The 18,555-nt window shown below is 37.9% G+C and overlaps 1 long non-coding RNA gene across 1 annotated transcript in view; it reads right to left on the bottom strand.

The window, feature by feature from the left end:
* Positions 1 to 509: 509 nt before the first annotated feature.
* The window catches only part of LOC131279220 (uncharacterized), an 89,370-nt gene continuing 71,324 nt past the window's right edge, over positions 510 to 18,555 (bottom strand). Inside the window, exons 2-3 of the long non-coding RNA XR_009186597.1 lie at positions 2,196 to 2,378; positions 510 to 1,440 (exon numbers count right to left, since the gene is read on the bottom strand). This is a non-coding gene — a long non-coding RNA (uncharacterized lncRNA). The remainder of the gene's footprint in view (positions 1,441 to 2,195; positions 2,379 to 18,555) is intronic.

The raw sequence follows: 18,555 nt of genomic DNA, 5'->3' as shown, positions 1-18,555 counted from the left end.
ATCAGATAGCAGTGGAAAGACAATGGTAAATGAATGCATGCCCCCACATGTGCACACTCTCACATGCACATGTCTATGTGAGGTAATTTCCCAGGCCATTTGTCTTTTCCAGGGCACGAAGATCATTCCATTCTTCTCACAGTTCAGGGGTTCTATAAAGTTCAGTACTAGATTTATTTTGTGATTATTCTCTAAGCCAAATTGTGCAGAACATTCTTTTTTTAACTTCAAGTTGCCAATGTGATAGAAAATGCAAAAGAAAACAGAATTTGTAAAACTAGTGAAAAATAACATACTATTAGAGATAAGAAATTGCTAAGGCAATTGCCCCGCGGTGTTTCCAGATGTTCATTGTACATCCAACAGTGATCATCCGGTTCCTGCGTACTCTCCATTTCTGAAAGGCTGCTCCCTCAGGGTCTGGTACCTTCCATCTGTAACACAGCCACAAGATGCAGGAGATGCTGTGCCTCCGAAAGCAAGTCAGGCTATGTGACCCTGTCCCTAGCAGTACAACAGTATGCACAGCACCAATGTTTTTGAGTGACTTGGGTTTTATAATTTCTAGGTGGTGGGGATTATTAAATTCAGTAATGGCTGGTGATCTGAACAGTGTCAAAAATAGATAACAAATCAAGTTTTGTTTACGGATGTATTCTTGAACAGTAGAAAGTAGATGTAGTCCTTGATTTTCCTAGCTATTCTAGTGTAAACAAAATATAAGTAAAGCATCCAAAGGCAAATTTACATCTCAGACATACAGAAAATAGGGTCACAAACTAATACATCATCTACAAAAGCTACCTTTAGTCTATATTTGGTGCTAAGGCGTCAATTCAGTCTTCTTAGTATGAGAACAGCAAGTATTAAAGAAAGATACATAAACAGTAAAATAGAGAATATTTCAAATGTGAACAATTAAAAGAAAAACTGCATCTCTTAGATTAATAAAACATATTTCTATCTTTTTGCTACTCTGTTTCAGTTTTTCAAAGGCAAGAAATTTGTGTATAAAGAAAATCTAAAAATGGCTTACATGAGGTATATGTTTATTTCTCACTCAAATAAAAGAACTCTGGATCTAAATGGTCCAAGGCTGATATGAAAGTTCTGTGATCCTTAGAGACACGGAACACCCTCTCTCATTCTTTTCAACCATCCTCAGCATGTGACTTCCAGTCTTAATGACAGTCTGCTGAAGCTCCACCCATCACATTCATATACTGGGCCACAGGAAAAAGTCAGAGGATGGAAGGGTGCAAAAGCATGCCTTTGTTTACTGTCACCTTCAAATTAACCTTCCTGGAATCTTCACCCAGTACTTTCCTTTATCATACCTGTGGTCAGACTTAGTGACATGACCACTCTTTATTGCAAGGTAGGCTGGGAAACAGTCTAGAAGACTATATTGGTACTCCAAGTTATCTTGGGGTTTTCTTCCTAAGGAATAAAGGGAGATGAAAGTCATTGTCATGATACCTGATCGAAAAGCTGAGTAAAGTTACATTCATAATGGGTCCTTGTTAGAGCATTGCAACTTCCCTCAAACATCAATTTAGCATCCCAGATGAGTTTTAGCTTGGAAAACAGAGATCACTTACACAGTAGACACAAGATTTATTATCAAAGGTTCAGAAATTCAGTGCAAGTGAGGAGGTCACAAGAGCAAGAACAGATGTGCCAAATCAATGCAGCATCCTTGGGGGCCCCACTGGGCCTAAGAGAAGGCACATGGCCGCAGTAAAGCTCTTGGTGCAGGGGGTGGGGAAGCTTAATTTTGTGCTTTGCTATAAATTGTTTATCCTTACAGCTTATATCACCATTCAAAAAGAAATTACATAACCTAGGCCCTTTGTTCTTTCATGTAAGAGAAGGTTTTCATACATGAGGCTCTCTTGGTCTTTGAACCAAATTTATCATCCTCAGAGTCACACCCTTATTGGGGTAGGGAAGGAAAATTATCATCCAGTTGTTCCTGATCGCTTTCTCAGCCTCCAATTAACCTGCATCCTGGACAAGCATTTTTCTTACAACAAATGACCCACACATTTTTGCTGGCTTTAATGGTTTTTGGAGTATGTAATCAGGGATGATAGGACGTTGGGTCTGATCCATAAGAGGATTCTGCTTTTACTAATCTATCATTCAGCCAGTTCGAGAACATATAAGCAGCACAGATCAAATTACTGACATACGTATTGGCTTCTAATAGAATTTGACGAGTATTTCATCATGATGAAATTCACACAGTTCTTCATCAAGAAGTGAAGCAGTTGCATAACGGCAGGAGGGTGAGAGTGTGTTCCGTAACGACCACCTCTAACAGGTTTTCAGTCCAGCAGCCTTCAGTGTCATCTGATTTAAAAGGAAATGGAAGGCTAAAAATAAATTAGATAGTGCCATGAGAAATGGTGACATCAAACATTAGAAATCTTATTAAGATATTAGAATAATGATCATATTAATGTTTAACTTACTAAGAGCATTTTTGTTTGTTTCTAAAAACATTCTCTAGGAGCTTCAAATTTTTTTATTATGTTATAAATCATTTGTTACACCATCTCTGACCGATAGTCATAACCTCTCAGGATTAATGAACTCTGAACTTTTCCCAAAGTCCTTCAGACAAATGACAGAAAATCCCCAACTACGTCACCTATACAAAGAATGTACGGCAGGACACCTGGAATTAACACAAAAAGCTGTGCATTAATCAAGTATTCTGATACATATTATTTAGATGTCTTTTCTGTAAATTTTGTTGGTAGTCTCAGCTAGGATAATTGTGTTTTTGTTTATATTAGCTATTAGTGTATGTTAGCAATAAAATTTAAAAAGACAAAGAAGGTGAAAAAACCTGAGAGAAAATATGTGCAAAACATGTAACAAAGGATTAATAGTTATACAATGTGAAGAACGCTGTAGCAGTTTGGTACTATTTATGGATTCCAAAAAAGAAGGATTATGTTTGTAAACTAATCTATTCCTCTGGGTATGATATCCTTTGATTGTACTAGATTCAGCTGAGATGTCTTTGATTAAATTATGCCAAGGTCAGGGCTTTGATTCAACCACGTCAGGAGTGTGTGACTCAGGATTGAGTTCCCACCCCACTGGTGGGCTAATATAAGTGGACACTCACTCCAAAGACACACAGAAGAAGCTATATGGAAAGAAAGAGAGTCCATAGACTCTGCAAAGCAGAGAACTAAATTATTCCCCTGATATTTGCAGTGCTGAGAAAGCCCAGAAAGAAACAAACCCTATGCCAGCCTGGAGCTGAGAAAGAGGATGGCTGAAACAGAGATGGGCCACCATCTTGCTTCAACACCTGGCAACTGACTTTGATGAGAAATCAGCCTTTAATTGGACTCTTTAGAGAACTGTAGTTATAGGCTTTTACCCCAAATAAACACCCTTTATAAAAGCCAACAGATTTCTGGTACTTTGCATCAGCACCCCTTTTGGCTGACTAACAAAAATGCCTACAAATAAAAATGATACATGTACAATGTTATTCATTGCAGCATTGTTTGTGGTAATAAAAACTATAAACACTCTAAATATTTACCAGTAGGGAAAAACACAACGAGTGGTACATTCATACTATATACAATGTAGGCAATCATTAAGATTTGGGTGTTTCTTTCAATACCTCAATAGTTGTTGATTGAATCAACGAATCTCTGAAGATAGATTAAAAAAATCACAGCTTTCAAATAAAATTATAAGTACATTAATCTTTTATTTATATAACAGTTACTATGAGTCTTTAGAATAATATAAAAAACCAAGTTGGTTCATAAGTGTCCATTTGTCCTGATAAGTAAGGAACAAGTTACCTAAGAATATGACATAAATTAAAGTACATAGAGTTTTCTTTTAGTCTTGGTGAGAAACAAAAAATAATGATTACTCTCTAAGAGGAAATTTTAGGAAATAAAATCAACAGATGTGGCTTAAGCAGTTGAGCACTTGCTTCCCACATGGAAGGACCCAGGTCAATCCCTGCTGCCTCCTAAAAACAAACCAACTAAAAAGCAAGCAACAAACATGAAAAAACCAACTCAGAGGAACAAATATGGCTCGGTGGTTGAGTGTCAACTTCCCACTATATACAAGGTCCTGGGTATAATCCTCCACACCAAGACCTCAAAAAAAATTTTTTAAAAAATCACCCATAGTAGTCTCTGAGAGCTGTCAAGACAACAGTCAAGTGACAATTTCTGCCTAACTACCCCAGATTTTCCCTGTTGCCACAGATTTCCATCCTCTGTCCCACCTCACATATTGAAAGCACTGATCAGAAATGTTGACTGGGGGGACAAAAAATTCTTGGGTAGCTGAATTGGGAACTAATAAAAGAAAAACATCTGGTCTTGGTTCCAAAGGGTTTATACTCTGGTGAGGACCCTATATATACATAGGGCATGGTCTATGAGGGTCACTTACTACCTCATTGAAGAAATAGTCAAGTCCTCAAACCCAATTACAACTGTCTTCCTAGGGAGCATCTGATCTTCCTTTTGCATATATATATATATAGATATATAGATATATATATAGATATATAGATATATAGATATATCTGTTACCCACCCACTCATCAGTTTTGGGGAGCACAGTCATAAGCAAGAGCCTTGGATTCCAATTTTGATTCAGATTCTCCATCTACTAATAGATCCAACATTTTATTCTAAGCTCTTTTTCTGTTGGCTCTTCAGTGATCTGATTGCAAACTCCAGATCCTGATACTAGCTTAACAGGCTAGCTAGCATCACCAAACCTTGTTTTGATAATCACTTTAGACTCTACTCTCTGAAAACTGATTTTCACTGCCTGTCTCTATCAGAGGCAACCCAATGTTGGACAGGTTGTTGCCTTTCTGCCACAGCAGTTTCAACAGCCGTCCCCACTGAAAAGTGATCAATCCACATCACTATATCTCCATTTAGGGTGGAATAGTCACATGCACAATTAAAATGTGCTTTGTCAGGAAGTGAACTTGGCCCAATGGATAGGGCGTCCATCTACCACATGGGATGTTTGTGGTTCAAACCCCGAGCCTCCTTGACCCGTGTGGAGCTGGCCCATGTGCAGTGCTGATGTGTGCAAGGAGCGCTGTGCCACACAGGGTTCCCCCGCATAGGGGAGCCCCACGCGCAAGGAGTGCACCCCATAAGGAGAGCCGCCCGGCGCAAAAGAAAGTGCAGCCTGCCCAGGAATGGCGCCACACACATGGAGAGCTGAAACAAGAAGATGACGCAATGAAAAGAAACACAGATTCCTGGTGCTGCTGATAAGGATAGAAGCAGTCACAGAAGAACACACAGCAAATGGACACAGAGAGCAGACAACAGAGGGGGATGGGTAGGGGAGAGAAATAAATAAATAAATAAACCTTAAAAAATAAATTGTTCTTTGTCCATAGTGGTTACAATGGAACAAAATGAATATGCATTTCCAGTCCATGAAAGCCTCAGAAAGATGTGTCATATGAACTGATCAAAAGTTTAGGTTCAAACTCCCTGTCTCATATACACTTTCTAAGATATTTCTGGACAGAGATCTTTTTTTTTTTTTAAAGATTTATTTATTTATTTAATTCCCCCCCCTCCCCCGGTTGTCTGTTCTCTGTGTCTATTTGAAGCATCTTGTTTCTTTGTCCACTTCTGTTGTCGTCAGCGGCACAGGAAGTGTGGGTGGCGCCATTCCTGGGCAGGCTGCACTTTCTTTAGCACTGGGCGGCTCTCCTTATGGGTGTACTCCTTGCGCGTGGGGCTCCCTACTGCGGGGACACCCCTGCGTGGCACGGCACTCCTTGCACACATCAGCACTGCGCATGGGCCAGCTCCACACGGGTCAAGGAGGCCCGGGGTTTGAACCGTGGACCTCCCATGTGGTAGACGGACGCCCTTAACCACTGGGCCAAGTCCGTTTCCCGGATAGAGATCTTTATATGACAGAAAAATTTCTCTGATTCCTCTTACTGCCTCCAAATCTTCCTTTCCTGTTCACTCTTTGGTACATTCTAATCAGGTCTTTGTTTCTCCCAAAGATGCACTCATACTCTCACTTTATCAATCACTTCCTTTCAAGATCACCATTGAGCACTATGTTAAATCCAATTATCAATCATCAGTGTTCATTTTGACCTATGGCAGCATCTTGTTGCAGTTAATACCTCCCTTCTCCTTGAAAAACATTTTCCACAGGTCAACACAATTCTTTCATTTTCTTCCTATTTCACTGAATACTCTTTCTCAATCTCCTTTTCTGGCTCTTCTTCTTGCCAAGCCTCCGCTCTTGTTCCTCTTCTCTTTTCTACATTCTCTTTTCACTCCCAGGGTGACTTCTTATAGTCTTGAGCCTTTAAACATATCTATGTGCCAATGAGACCTGAATTTCTGTCTCCATACAAGATTTTCTTTACTATAACTCAGACCACCTACTTGATACCTACACTTGGATAATTAAATATATATCTCAAATTTAACAGGTCCCAAACTGAATTCCTAGTTTTGCATCTTTAAATCAGTTCCCCCTGAAGCCTTCCACATCTCAGTTGTGACAATTTTATCCTTCTATTTGCTCAGGCCAACAAAACTGGAGTTTCTCTTGATTCCTTACTTTCACTCCTTACTTAGATCTATTCTGTGAGGAATTCCTGTTAGTTCCATCTTCAAAATGTACCTAGGATCTGACAGTTTTCTACCATCTCCACTGTTTCCACCTTGGTCTAAGCCACCATTACCTCTCATCTAGACAGGTGCTAATGTCTTCTAATTGGTTTAAGTGATGTTATTCTTGCCCTCCACTTAAAGGGATCCTTTTAATCTAGTTCAGATTATGGGATCTTGGAGCAAATAATATAATCTTTCTGAGTCATGCATTAGCCATATGAGAAAAAAATAAATCTAATAATATTTACCTTTTATTGGGTTGATCTAAGGGATTAATAAGATAATAGACACAAGCTGCTATAACTTGCAGCAAATGATATGCACTAAGTTATAGTAGTATGGCAGGAGAAGTGTTTCTACACTGTTTCTGAAATCTTTGTTTCCATGAATTTTTAGTCATTTGCTGTTTTCCAATTATTGGAAAGTATGATCCAAATTTCTCCATATCTGCAATGGCTAAACCACAAAGAGTTTGAAGTGGTCCTGGAATCCATTCAAGCCATGACCAGCTTAGAATCTGATTTACGAGGCCATAGAAATACCCAAGGAAAATTGCTTCCTGGTTCAGGAATACATTAAAACATGCTAAGGTTACCACCATGTGAACAAAGGGAAGGGTCAAACCTAATCCAAGGGGGGTAAAGAGTTGGCAGATCATGGCTATTCCCCCTACCTTGCTCCTTTCAGTATAGCAAACCCACCTCTACAAAAATAAGAATTCTTCTGGGACTAGGTCATCCTGACTCTTTCTTCACCCCTATCACCTTCCCAATACCAATTTTATATGTCGCACCCCAAACTTGCTTTTGTGACTTGTGACTCCTCTTCTCTAACCTGGTGATTCTATCTCAATGACTCTCAGCATGGCATGTTGCCTTGTATCCTGTACACCCACATTTCTGGGTACAAGACACTTCTTCCTCTCACCCCAGCTCTGCAGAAGCCAGTTTAACCCCCACATCTCCCTAACATCCGGGTGAGTCATCATACAGACCACTTTGAGGAGGTAGAGCTGAATATGAGCAGGACAGTGATTACAGTTTGATTACTGTTCTTTTCCAGAAGTATTATATACCTCTTCTCCTGAGGTATCTTATATACCAAACACTAACAATAACAGCTAACTCTTCTATATAACTTACTATGTTCTAGGCTCTGTCTTTAGTACTTTATCTATAATTCATTTAGTCCAATTATGTACTCTATGAAGATGAGGACATTAGGGTTTAAGGAACTTTCTAATATTGGGGATTACAGCCTAATAATCTGCTCCAGCACTTATCCTCTTAACCATTATATTGTGCCATATATATTCTCTTAAAAATAAGGTGGTTGTTTGTAAAGTTATCTCTTCACAACTAAAATTTTGGTCATGTAGACAAGGACCTTTAGAGATGCAGAGCCAATGAATTAGTTCATTGTTGGAAATGACAGGAGTTAGTGCTTAAAACTGAACAATCACATTTCACAGTTAGGTAACTAAGAATCAGTGGCCAGAGCATCACAAAGCTGACGATTAAAGTCATAATACCAAAGTCTATAAACACCTAGAGCAATTTAGAATAAATTCAAATGGTAAGAAACAAAGTTCTTTAAAGTGTGCCCAGGGCATGTAGTAACATGTAGTACCAGGTATGAACAATCAACTATGGGTATATTTATTAAGTTATCCAAACCAACTGCAGCAAGGAGAGTAGGCAACTCCACTTTTTACAGTGAGACACTGGCACCAGCCCTGTTGGAGTTCAAAGGCCTTACTATTTCCCTAGAGCATTTGCCATGTTCACGTCTTTCCTCCTAATATTTTCTAGGGAAAAGCCCTGGCTCAGTGTTTCCCTTCAGGTTCCCATTAAGTAAACGCACTATAAAAGCTGAGAAGGCTGAAAATGAAGGTTGACAGTTCCTAGGTCAGGCAGTACTCTCCAAATAGAATTATATTACAAACTACAGTTTATTGAACAATCACCTATTGTGTACTGGCATTAGTACTTTACTTCAGTGCATTTAATCCTCATAAGAAACATGCAAGAGAGATTTAATTATCTCTGTTTCATGAGAGGGAGCTCAGGCTCTTAAGGGACTAACTCAGCCAAGGCCCCACAGCTTGTAAGTATTAAAGTTTGGATTCAAACACAGTTTTTTTATGACACTGAAGTGTATGCTCTTAACCACAAAGCTATTGATAAATAACTATTGATACTTAGTGCAATTCTTCTACCTTATTAGGCTAGAATCCTGATTCAAAAGGGTCAAGTATTTGTATTTTAAAATAGCCGTATCACTTGACTCCATTCACCATCACATGGCAACATTTGTGTACTATCTTTAAGTATAATCACCCCTTTTTATCTATATCCCGTTCCTTTTGCTCTCCTTTCTATAATGTAAAGCATGTAGCACAGACAGACCCTGAGAAGGATTTGTAGAATTGAGATACTTCCTGAAATGTCACTGACCTAGGTACTGTGAACTGCCTTTCTGTGATCCCAGCTAAAACAGATGTGGGCTCTGTGTTCTTTCATGCCATTGACTGTTCCCTAGAAGCCTAGAGAACAGACAGATTGACTAGTCTGGCACAGCCAGGGCATGGGGGGAAAGAGGAATCTTGACCTTTAGGCAGTTTGCAACTTTACGTTGACGTCATACCTCCCACCCAAAAGCACCCTGAATAGCACTTTACTAGGCTAGGTACCGTGGGAAGAAACTAAACTTTGATAGGTGACATTTAGAAGTGTCCCGAAAACTATGCTTAGAGAAAATAGCATCTCAGACAGCTCCGGTGTCTCTGTGCATAGCTGTCAGAACATGCGTGAGAGCCCGGGGCTATGGCAAACTGATTGTGCAGCTTGGAACAATGCCGTGATTGTGTGGGTATCACCACTTTAAGATTCATATCACAGGCAGGATATGAATGTGTCCCAAGCAGGGTTAGACGGCTATTTCTGAGCTTTCTGGATCAGATATATAAACAGATATGATCTGCACAACCTCCTTTTTGCTTTGCATTTCAGGGTTGGGTGGATTGCCTTTCATGTTACACAACCAATCCCAGTGAGTTACCCAGGCTCCCACTTCCTTTGGGTGTCCCCAACCCCACCTTGCTAGCCACTTCCATCTTTCCATAACCATCTTTCCAAGATACTCAGAACCATGTCAACACCCTGGATAGACCCTAGAGGTTGAGCTGCTGAATCACTATCAAAGGACAAATATCAGCTTTGGTATTAACAGGAGGAACTCAGGCTCCCAAAAACTGAACAATACTATGTTTCAACAAATTACAAAAATAATCTAGTTATCCTGCAGGTCATTCATTGATTTAACAAATATTACTGAGTACCTACTATGAGCTGGGGCTAATACTAGACACCTGAGATGCCAGTAAGCTACCACAATCCTATTCATTAGAGCTTGGATTCTGGTGATAACTACAGACTTATACAGAGACAAACTCAATAGAAAATAATGAGTTAAGCAGAGAGTGAAATAATTCAGGGCCCAGAAATATATGTGAGGCACATGTATAAAAATATTAAAGCAGACAAGAAAAATAAATACTGAATGGGGGTCTCAAAAGCAAAATCTAATCAAAGGCTTCCCCTTCCATACCTACATGACTTTTTTTTTTAAGATTTATTTATTTCTCTCCCCTCCCCCCCCACCCCAGTTGCCTGCTCTCTGTGTCTATTTGCTGCGTCTTCTTCTTTGTCTGCTTCTGTTGTTGTCAGTGGCACAGGAATCTGTGTGTCTTTTTGTTGCGTCATCTTGTTGTGTCAGCTCTCCGTTACATGACTTATATAAAACATGAATCCACCTCCCAGGGATCAGGTTATACAGGGGATTGGGTAACTGATACAAAGATAATTTTCTAGTCTGTACTAGACTAGGAAGGAAAATAATGTCTTTTATAGCATGAATCTAAAAGATTTACTTGGGCCAATCTAACTTCCCTTCCCTTCCCTTCCCTTCCCTTCCCTTCCCTTCCCTTCCCTTCCCTTCCCTTCCCTTCCCTTCCCTTCCCTTCCCTTCCCACTGAGAAAATTGGGAAGAAATTGGTAGTAGTACAGAAATAGAAGGCATCATATAGAGTGTAGCTGCAGGATGTTTATAGTGAATACAATAATGAGTCTCACGTGGTTTTTCTGATGTTCTGAAAGTCTTCTTGAATCAGAATGTCACCCTCTAACTTAAGTTCCTATGCCACTAGGTCGTATTTCTGTACCTGTCCCTGGATCCTTATGAAATCATTGCTCCTTTATCAATATGCACAACAAATCTCCTTTACCTGTGGCTCACCTTGTTGTTCTTTACAATAAAAGAACTGAATAGATGGGTCTGTATTGAAATAATGTCTTCAAATATCAAATTCAGCCATAATTTATTAATTTTGTGTGAAATCACACAAAAATCTATTAAAAAGTCAATAATCTCCAAATGAAATTTCTTCCAATTCTACCACTTTCCTCCCAAGCTAGCTAATATAGAGTGATTGTCCTCATCTTTTCCATACTCATAAAACATATATAAAACTGTACACACAGAGAGATTCTTTTGGTTTGCTTGAGTACACTGCTTAGGGAAATCATTTATTTTTTAACACATTGTTCTAAGCACTTTCTGAGACTATTTAAGGGATTGGTCGAAGTCTTAGAGCTTACAGAACCTAAATTCTAATTCCAACTTTGTCACTAGTTCTCCATAAGATTATAAAGAAATCATTTTGGCTTAACCTGTATTAGTTCTTGCCACTTCATCAGAGAAAAAAGGCAATAAAGCAGTTATGTATCAGGTTTATGTTAGGCAAATTTTTAAAATTCCACCCTCATCCCCTAGGTACCAACACAGAAAAAAAATCAGTGCTGAGGAATGACATGAGAGTGATTACAACACACTCAGAGCAACATGGTTAGAATGTCGCGCCCCAGCCCCACCCCACTGTCATTCCACCTTGGATAAAAGAAGAGGGAAATGCCCCAGAGACAAATACATGCTATACTATTAACTATGAGTAGGAGAAATCATTCCTGGTCCTTGCTATGATCTCCTGATGCTTTGAGCACATTATTTAGCATCTTGGCCCTTAGATTAGTTATATATAAATGTAAATTCAATAAATTTTGGTAACTACTTGTCCCTCTGTATTAGGTAATAGTTATTGGGGGAAAAAGGATTAGGACAGATTCCTTCTCTTAAATAGCTTACAATCCCAATGATGATGGGGAAGGAGGTAGAGCTGTGAACAATAAAGCTTAATAAAATACAGCCAGTATCTCACAGCTAGAGGGGAAAAAATTCCTGTGGAGCTCCAAAGAAAGAGAAACTCCTGCCTGAAGGCCTTGAGTTGGGAAAGGCTTGGCAGAATAGGGTTCTGTTCAGCCTGGAATTGAGTTTGGAGGTTAGAGTAAACGAGTTGGGCTGGGGTTGGAGAGGTAACCTCTGAAGACCTTTCCAGCTTGTCTTTGAGGTTATAAGACAAAAGAGCTGTGTGACACAAGTTACAAATGCATTCACTCTCCACATACACAGAATCAGGATACAGATGCAAGGGTAACATCTTCGTTTGGGTATAGCTGAGGAAGAGGACAAGCACTGGTCACACCTTGTCTACGATGTGTCAATCTCTTCCCCACATCCTCCTACTCTCCACCTATCAACATCAACTATGACGACCTGAAGGTAGAAGTAAGGTAGGATCCTTTTAGGGTCACGCAGCTCCGGTGGCTTTTTATCCTCTCTGATAATAATGGGAAAAGATGCTATTAAAGGCAGTGTGCCCCATTCTTTAGATTCAGCTGCCTGGGATTGAATGTCTTCTTCATTATTTGCTCTCTGTATATCTTTGTGCAAGTTACCTAGCTTCTCTGAGCCTCAGATAGAGTTTTATCTGAAATAGAGATAATAGTATTAAAGATATAAGGAGTATTAAGAGGATTAGACAATGTATGTAGATTTCTTGATCCTGAAACATAAATAACCTACTAATAAAATGATGGAGATAATGATGGTGGTGATGATGATGATGAAGATGGTGATAAAGATGAGGGTGATGGTGGTTGTGATGATGGTGATGATGACAGCTCAATTTCTGGCACATAGTATCATAGTTCTCCAGAGCCCCAGAAAAGCAGGGGTGGATTACAGTAGGCACAGACAATGGCGCTTCCATTTAATATGCTTTACCTGCCTTCTCAGCTTTTTTGATCCATAATACACATTCTTGGTCTTATCTGTAGCTAAGTGTTGATTCTCCTTTGCTTCTCCACCTCAATTCCTCAGTCCCAGTCCTGTTATCTATCAACATTGCATTGAGCTCCTTCTGGATTTCTGTTAGAGCAAGCATACATCTATCCTGAGCCCTCTCTTCTCATGGACCCCTGAACTTACCTAGAATCGCCTCAACTTCCCTCCTTCCTCTCAGACATCTTGCCAACCAACACTCATTCACCTGTGCTGTCCTGGCTTCTTCCTTATCTTTCTGTTGGCCTACTGATATCAACCTTCAAGACCTTATATTTGTGTGATATCTCCTAATGAGTCCCAGTAGTAAAATGCCTGGAAATAGAAGTCTAGGACTTAATCTCTTCTAAATGTGGCTGTAATTATCTTGCTAGACTCTAGCACCTTACCTTGACTTCATACAAGACTTTGCCAACAATCTCATAGGAAAACCAAGGGGAAAGGGGGAAGTTTGATCACAGTGCAGAGCCAGCACCTACAGCTTCCACAGTGATTGGAGTTTCCTCATTCTTCTGAGCTTGAATGTCAAGTTTAGATGTTAGAAGATGCTTTCAGTATATAATCAGCTCCCTTAAATATCTTAAAAGACAAATTATCCCATTGGACATAATACTTTTCCAATTGACATCTATCTCATGCACATATATACATATACGTATGTACATCCACACCCACATTTCCCACAGGGTCTGCATCAAATTATCTATGGCAAATTATATATCAATAGCAATTTTTTTTAAAGATGAATCAACAAAAACTAGAAAAATAATTTCTCTGTGGATTCAATTTTTTAACTAAACAGAAGACTCAGAAATGTTTAGAAAAAAGTTAAAAAGCTAAAAAACAAACATACACTTGGAACAAAACTACAATGTCAAAACAGTGTCAATAACATTTTTCAAACAAATTTGTATTTCGTGGTGTTTAAGTGCATGCTGACTGCTGGGGAAGCAGAGTAACCCCAAAGGAAAAGCCAGAGAAGTGTGTGGTCCACTTCTACATCTGTGGCAAGCAGATCTACACTTACCTCTTGACTCCTCCCTTCTCCCAACCTCAGCCCATGTTCCTTATGGATTCACTGGCATACTGTAATTTTTTTTTCCAAGTCCTTTCTCCCAGATACTACAAAAGGTGTTAGAAATCAGCACACAGTTTTTTACTCCAAGATAGGAATCATATTACAATGTTAGGAAAAAAACAAAAACAAAAAAGAATTTTAGATACTTTCTCTGGGCAGCATGAACTTGAACTACTTTTGCTTAGTGGGCCTGGCTCATAAAATTAAATCTTCTCAACGCTGAGAATTCCTGTTGTGAAATGGGTGTAAGTGAAAATAGATACCAAATAAAAGGCATAGCTTGCTCAGTTCTGTTGACAACTGTGTCTTCATTTCTGCCCTTCACTAGCCTTGTTCTGCATGTGATTGAAGAATATGCAAAACTATACTTAAGCAATAAAAGCTATTAGTGAATGAAACACATGCGAGGTTGAAAAGAGAAACTATTTCAATACCTTATGTAAGTATTCAATTGAAATTATAATTTTCCTAATAGAAAATATATGCTGCTATTTACTGAGTCACTGGTTTATTTCTTCAACCAAAGTTTCCCTGCACAAGAATGAACAGCAAAACTGCCTCATGAATTATTTTAGTAGCAGTTTTGAAATATTCATGTAGCATAAAATTTAGACTTTTAAAGTATACAATTAAATGGGTTGTTTTTAGTATATTTAGGATAATATAATCATAACTACTATCAAATTTCAAGATATTTTCATCACTGCCAGAAGAAACTCAACCATTACTAGTCACTCCCAATTTCCCCTTTCCTCAACCCGTTGGCAACCATTAATTCACTTTCCATTTTTATGGGTTTGCCTATTCTGAACATTTAATATAAAAGAAATCTTACAATATGTGCTGTTTTGTGACAAGCTTCTTCCATTTAACAATGCTTTTAATGTTCATCCTTATTGTAGCATGAATTCCATTATGTGGATATACCACAATCAGGTGATGGACATTTGTATTGTTTCCATCGTTTTGGCTATTATGAACAATGTTACTACAGGATTCTGACTAAACACATTTTCAAAGTTCTCTTGTTTTTATTACTAGAAGTGGATTGCTGGGTCATACAGTAAATCTTTATTTAACATTTTGAGGAGCTACCAAACTGTTTTTCAAAGTGGCTGCACCATTATACAGTTCCATAAACAATCTATGAGGGTTTCAATTTCTCCACATCCTCATCAACACTTATTATTATTTATTAGGGATTGAATCATGTTGCCCACAAAGACTTGTTCAAGTTCTAACTCCTGGTCCTGTGGATGTGAACTCATTTATGAATAGAATTTTTGGAGATTTTTTTAGTCAAGGTGAGGCGAAATTGAATCAGGGTGTACCTTAATTCAATATGAATATAGCCCTTATGAGCAGAGAAATTTGGATACAGAATAGTAGGGAACAGGAGTAGACAGATGGCCATGTGACTGAGTAAACAGTGAGTTATACCAGCAATCCACCACCAGAATGCAACAGCCTGCAGAGAACACCTTGATTTTGGACTTCTAGCCTGCCAAACTGTGAGAAAACGAATTCCTCTTATATAAGTCAGTCTGTGGTATTTGTTACAGCTGCCCAGGCAAACCAAAAATTCACGTCTTTTATTTTTTATTTTTATTTTACCTTTTCTAGTAGATAAAATAAGTAGTATCTTAAAGTGATTTTGATTTGTATTTGCTTGATAACTAATGTGGAGCATCTTTTTATTTGGTTTTCTGACTAGTTGTTCTGTTCATTACTAAAAGTTAGGTATTGAAGTCTCCAACTACTGTTTTTTAATCATCCATTTCTCTCTTCAGTTCTATCAGTTTTTACATCATGTATTTTGGGGCTCAGTTGTTAGGTGCATAAATATTTATAATTGTTATGTATTCAAAATGGACTGATACTTTTAACATTATAAAATGTCGTTCTCTGAAGTAATAATTTTTATCATAAAGTCTGTTTTGTCTGCTATTAGCATTGCCAAGCCAGCTCTATTTTGGTTACTGTTTGCATGGAATATCTTTTTCTATCCATTTTCTTTCAACTTATTTGTATCTTTGAAAAAAAAATCTCTTATAGATAGTATATAGTTGAATCGTGTGTTCTTATCCATTCTACCAGTCTCTGCCTTTTGATTGCAATGTTTAACACATTTATATATGATGGAATTACTGATAAGCTATGATTTGTATTTGCCATGGTACTATTTGTTTTACATATGCCATGCATTTTTTACTCCACTATCTCTCCAATACTGCTTCCTTTTGTATTAAATGGATATACTATAGTATGTATTTAATTCCTTTATTTACTTTCTTGTAATTTTGGGTTATTTTCTTAATGGTTACCCTGGGAATTAAAATTAGTGTCTTCACTTAGAGCAATCTTGTTCAAATTAATATCAACAGAATTTCAATAGTATCCAAACTTTGCTCCTATATAGTACCATTCCCTGCCTCCTCTGTTGTGTTATTATTATTATTATTATTATTATTATTGAAGATTCTTTGTACATGATAAGATACTTTTCTCTTGTTGCTTTCTTTCAACAATTTGACTGTATAGGGTATGGATCTTCATTGATCTTGTTGGATGTGTAAATTAATGTTTTACTGTTAGTAAAACAGTATCTGCTGTTAGTCCTCTGTTGTAATATTTTTTTCCTTTCAGTTATTATACTTTTCAACTGCAGCATATCTATATGGCTCTTTTTTATAGTTTCTATTTCCTTTTTGACATTTTCTATTTGGTGTTATATCATTCTCTGATTTCCCTTTAATTCTTTAGATATGGTTTCCTTTAATTCTTTACATATATTTATAGTAGCTGATTTAAAATCTTTGTCAATACAATCTAGGCTTCCTCAGTGTTGTTTTTTGTTGACTGCTTTGTTATCCTGTTTATGGGCCAAATATTCTTATTGTTTTGCATGTTTTGTAAATTTTTCTTAAAAACAAGGTACTGACAATAATATAATGTGGTAAATCTGGAAATAAAATTCCACCACCCCTCCCCCCTCCCAGGGTTTGTTAGAGATGTTCCTGAACTGATTCCATAAAATCGATCATCTGTAATGTTTGTTGACCATTGAAGTCTCTGTGGTTAGTTTAGTGATCAGATAATGACTAGACAGAGATTTTCTTGAACGTCAAGAAGTATTAAGTATGGGGACAGTGGCCATCCTGATTTATTCCTGGTCACAGTTGGAATACTTTCAATATTTTGCCATTGAGTACAATGCTAGCTGTAGGTTTTTCATATATACACTTTACCATATTAAGAAAGCTTCCTTTTTTTCCTATCTTTTGCAGTTTTTTTATCAATAAAGTATGTTGTATTTAAAAAAAAAAAAAAAAGAAGTATTAAGTATTTTAACCTTTGCCAAAGGGATTTTATGTGTACGTGTTGGAAAATTCCTTCAATATTCCAACAGGAAGTTCTAACTCTGCCCTGGGTTCCTCTTCTTGCTTGTACAGAACGTTAAGATTAGAAAAAGTTGAGAAATTAGGAACTTCTCAGGTCTTTTCTGAACATGCATACAGACCTCCATATGTCTGTGGCCTTCCAGGTTCTCAATGATATACTGGAGTTTTGCAAAGGCTCCTATGGCCATCTCATTCCCAAGCTTTTATTTTAATTTTTTGGTTAGCTTCTTGATTGTACCAAATGTTATCAGCAGCTCAGGCAGCTCCAATGTTAATATTGTCATTGATTGTTTTGACTGATACCCTGGAGTAAAGGCTGTTTGAATCCTTTCAAATAAGTATAAGTCCTGCTCATGGTTGTTTCTAGGCAACTTTCAGACAAGACAAATAATGAAAATTATCTGGAAATTGGGCTTTTGTAGGGAGTCCAAACCCATTCTTTCATCTCTTGTAGCTGTTAGACTACTAGTTTTCACAGCTACAGTGATTGCAAGGCTGTTGGTTTTTAAGGCTACCATGGAGGTGGGAAGAGGGTGATGAAAATAGGGAACATTAAAACTCCAAAATGTTCACTATTTTTATCAAGATTTAGCCAGTTTATTTGAATAAACCCTCCTCAGATTATTTCAAGCCTTCCATTAATTTCCAGAGTTCTGAAAAAGTTGATGATGACAATTTTTGATGTTTTTGTTGGTTTCATGGAAGAGCAGATTTTTGGAGGTTCTTGATCCACCAATCTGGAAGTCTGATCCTCCTTACCTGAATCTTAATAAGATCACAGCCTCTAATACTTTGGCTCAAAACCCTACCCACCATTTAATCCCACAAATTACTAAATAATGCCTTGTGCAACCCAGTTTTGATACTTACTGTCAATCTCTAAATCAAAGCCAAAGCATCCTGTCCTAAACACTGTCACAGACAATACAGTTGATGGAAAGAACAGAGAAAGCCTAATTTGAGTTAGCACATTCTGCCTCAGCTTCACCAGTTTTAAAGTGATTATTATACTATTTGCTTCAGTCCAATAGTAGATCTAAAATTTCTATTTAGCAGGCCAGAGGAACAGCTATCACCCTGGAACTGGAGAACTAGGGAACAAGTATTGAAACCAAGTTTGCGTACCTAGGACACACTAGTTTCATTTAGATTCAAT

The sequence above is a fragment of the Dasypus novemcinctus genome, chromosome 7 (assembly GCF_030445035.2).
Source record: "Dasypus novemcinctus isolate mDasNov1 chromosome 7, mDasNov1.1.hap2, whole genome shotgun sequence".
Lineage (NCBI taxonomy): Eukaryota > Metazoa > Chordata > Mammalia > Cingulata > Dasypodidae > Dasypus > Dasypus novemcinctus.
The sequence above is the reverse complement of the archived record's forward strand: the minus strand, read 5'-3'. Positions and strand labels throughout refer to the sequence as shown.